At 46.8% G+C, this 3862-nt stretch overlaps 1 protein-coding gene across 2 annotated transcripts in view; it reads right to left on the minus strand.

The window, feature by feature from the left end:
• TRIM13 (tripartite motif containing 13) overlaps positions 1 to 3862 on the minus strand; it is a 21264-nt gene that overhangs the window by 6442 nt on the left and 10960 nt on the right. The window contains exon 1 of one of the 2 annotated variants that reach the window (XM_019525031.1): positions 77 to 130. The exons of the other annotated variant lie outside the window; for it this stretch is intronic. The gene's annotated coding sequence lies outside the window, so the exon portion shown is untranslated. Of the gene's footprint in view, positions 1 to 76; positions 131 to 3862 lie in introns of those variants that run through there. 2 annotated transcript variants of the gene reach the window in all.

Here is a 3862-nt window from a genome sequence, read left to right on the forward strand (position 1 = left end):
GAGCTCGCACAGCCCCGGCCGCACACGTGCAGCGAGCCAGGGCCAGGCCCCGGCCGCCACCCCGGCCAGCGGCCACCTGTGCAGCCGGAGCCGGCTCTGCCCCCCGCCCCCGGCTCCCCACGCGGCAGAACTCACCTCAGCTCAGCGCCACCGCCTGCTGCACCCGGGAAAGTAGGAGCGGGAGCAACCCCCCCTTTCCCCGCCGCCGCTGCCCCGCCCTTGCCGGGCACTGGGGGCGGTGCTACGGCCCGGCCCAGCCCAGCTGCGGCAGACGGACCCCGCCCCCACAAACGCCGGAGCCGCTCCCGACCGCAGCAGCGCCACGGGCCTGGGAGGCCTGCAAGGGACGCTGCTTCCCAAAGGGCCGTGGGGTTGACGGGCCGGAGGAGCTGGTCCCTTCTCAAGGCAGTAGAAGGGCCTCCAACAGGGGCCTCTCGAGCCCTAGGACCCAAACCGATGCTTTCAGGGGCAACTATTTACCCAGAGAGGCCTCTCTATTTCATCCACTCGCAGCCCTCTCCTGCTCTCCCGCCTCATTGTGCCTGGGAAACAGCACCGCCGAGGCTGTGATGGCAGAGAACTTGTTCAACTGAATTAAGGCTCGGAGGTACAGGGCTGTGACCTGTGACACGGGGGAGCTGGGCTCCCGCACAGCATTTGCTAGCCTGACATGGGGGAGAACATCTTCCTGACCCCAAATCTTGCTTTTAGCAGGACCCTATGCGGGACCCTCCAGCTAGGTACCTGAGAAGGCTTTAGAGCACTGGGACATGCCGTTGAAACCCCCAAGTGCCTGTGGCTGGCAACCTTCAGAGAAACGTGGAAAGAAAAGAGAAGCCAATTAGTATTCATGAGGGAAAACATACACCTTCCTAAAGCACAAGGATTTAGGCATGGGATTACTAGGTGCCTCCCTCACAAAAAAATCTCTCAGCTCTGGCATGGGGATTCGCAAAACTTTAATCCACATACCACAAAAACTGATTGTTGACCTTGTTCTATCAAAGTGTGCATCCCAGATCTTGTCAAGTTTGACAGGGAGCCACCTGGGGGTCTTTACCCTCACTGCTTTGTCCAGAAAACCATTCCAAAGCTTCACTCCTATAAGTCTAATATTATAAAAGCCTTAATCTGACTGTCTGTCTGTCTGTCCATAACACTTCATTCGTGCTCTGAATGGCTGACAAACACAACGGGAGAGTGGGCCCAGACCCCAAGCAGCAGGAAGAAAGGGGGAGTGGGCCCAGATGGGGGGGGGGAAGGGAGGCATGGGGCTCCATCTCTGCCCACTCCCCCCTGTCATTCTTGACAGGCAATTGGCTAGTTGTACATAAGCACTACCATTTACCAGGTCAAACCATAGATCCATCTTGGCTAGGATCCCATGTCACACAGAAGCAGAGGGTAGATGCTGAAAAGGGAGAATGAACTGGGTATAACCAGGGTTTTTTCCCCACTGTTCCTCTCCCACTTGCAGCCTCCAGCATTTCAGGTCTAGATTCAGAGGCTGTATCCTTAACTCCCATGTTTAAGAGCTACTGAGCCCCTTTCCTACAATAATGTGTCCGATCCCTTTTTGAACCTGGCTAAACTGTCAGCTTCCACAACCTCAGGTGGCAACGAGCTCCACACTTGCATGACACAGTGTGAAACAGAACCCTTCCGCCAGGCGCTGGACCACAGTAACAAGGACTAAGTTAAAAAATCACGAGTTTTACTTGAACTTTCCTTTTTGATTCAAGCCCCTCCCCCTAAAAGCTTGGGAAATATACTTTAACTGGGTGCTCCAAAATGAACAAAACTTCCCCAGTAGCAAACTATAACAGGGTTTATTTAAGGGGGAGGGGGACAAACACAATAGTTAAGAAAATGTATCTATTAAGTATTAGTTAAAACCCCAAACACTTAACAGTATCACAGTCAGTGCCAAACCAAACCCAAGGGAGCTTGCTTATCAATTCAATCTATGTAGTTTGTAGTTTGTTTATCTATATAGTTTACATATTGGTTCAATCTATGTAGTTCAATCTATCTAACCCACAAAAGATTGAATCCATTTGGCCTCCAGCTTTTTTAATGTCTGTATTTAGCTCAAGTCACCAGTACAAAGTTAGCCTGACCCCAGAATTATAGCTCTAGGATCAACCAGTCACAAGCCACTGGCTCCTTCATCCATGCCACATATTCTGCACCAGCATGGGGACAAATTCAGTATGCAGCTTCAAACCTTTTGGTCTTATTTGATGGCTTTTGCCAAATGTCACCAGTACTACCTACACAGCTCATCTAGTTTAAGATTAAACATCAGTGCCTATAATAAGCCAATTTGGTTTAGGTGCACTGAAATGGAGGATAGCAGAATAATACTGCCTTGAATTCCTTTAGTTTGCATGACTAAAAGACAAGGACTGGAGGCATTAAATGAGATTTAAGACATTTAATTTAAGGAAGTTCTGCACAGCCTCACTGGAAGATCTACCAAGTCACAGTCAGAGTAGGATGTTCCTCAGCATCTTGATAGAAGAATGTATGCACAACTAGATCTTTGTTTTTTAATGCATGCATAAAATGCAAGCAGCAAAAGCCAGTCAGGGAGCACCTCTATTTGTTTACAATGTTTATAAACTCCGATACAATTTAACTATTCAGCACAACATCTCTACAAATGCAAATGGCGGGGGGGGAGGTTCTTGCCAACTGTTTCCTCTGAAGCATTGATGTATGTTCCAGGGTAAAGATTTGCTCAACCTGCACACATACCACCCCTTTCCATGGTCCCAGGAAACAAGCAAGTCAATATCAACTAAATCTGAAACACAAGTCTCCATCCAATATTCCTTTGCCCTCTGTTTTATTTTTCTGAGAACCAAGGAAACCCCCTTAACTGTTATGACTAAATGTACTGCTTAGAAATATGAGATGATTATAGCTTTTAGAGTTCCTAATCTAGTCATTCAAGTCCACATCCCAAAAAGGGAAATGAGAGAAGCAAACATATTTTTATTTTGATGGGACATAGTTATAGAATTCTACTGTTTCTTAATTCTGCCACATAAGACTGAGTGCAGCTGATGCCCTCTACGCACCCACTGATTTCTTGGTACAACATAAGCAGGGAGAGGTCCTCCTGAGCTATGTAACTGCTTACTGTTCCACCTGGGCACTCCTTTTGGAGGCATCCACATATGGATCATTTAGTGACCCAGGCTCATAAAAATGAAAATGATGCCAGATGCCTCTCCACATGCATAAAGTGATGGGTGTGTTCTTCCTTGGAGGGCTGATTCAATTAGGCACTTAGCTACAGGAAAACAAGGTTGCTTATTTCCCCTAAAAACCTTGACCACAGCTGGAGAAGAAGCAGGATGGAGTCCTACTTCTGCCTAGGGGAGCCTGTCAACTAGATGTTTGGAAAGTTGTGTTAACATAGAGAAAAGTGATAGCCATTACCTTTTCTTTCTGGTCCTTCAGTTAGTCCCAGTGTCACATCCAAACCAATAAGCATTTATTTATGAGTAAGATTATGTGAAACCCTGCATCAAATACAGTACTAAAATTAGTATATTCAATTTCTTATGATGTCTTCATTCATTTCCTGCAGTCACTTAATTCATTGGATTCATGGGGTTATTATTCCCAGCCAAAACTAATCTCAGAGAAGTGTGAAGGACAAGTGTGAAGTTGAACTCCATTTTTATTTCTATCAAGCAAAGCTATCTGTTTTTTCTATCCCATTTTATTCTTGTTCTTTTATAGGAGTAGCATGTTTTAAAGCACTAAGCATCATCTTAACTCTGCTTCCAAAGTAAATGTTGGAGTGTTGTTGTAGCCATAATGGTCCAGGAAATAATGTATGAGGCAG

Source organism: Gavialis gangeticus, unplaced genomic scaffold (assembly GCF_001723915.1).
Source record: "Gavialis gangeticus isolate Ggan-Ray unplaced genomic scaffold, GavGan_comp1, whole genome shotgun sequence".
Taxonomy (NCBI): Eukaryota; Metazoa; Chordata; order Crocodylia; family Gavialidae; genus Gavialis; species Gavialis gangeticus.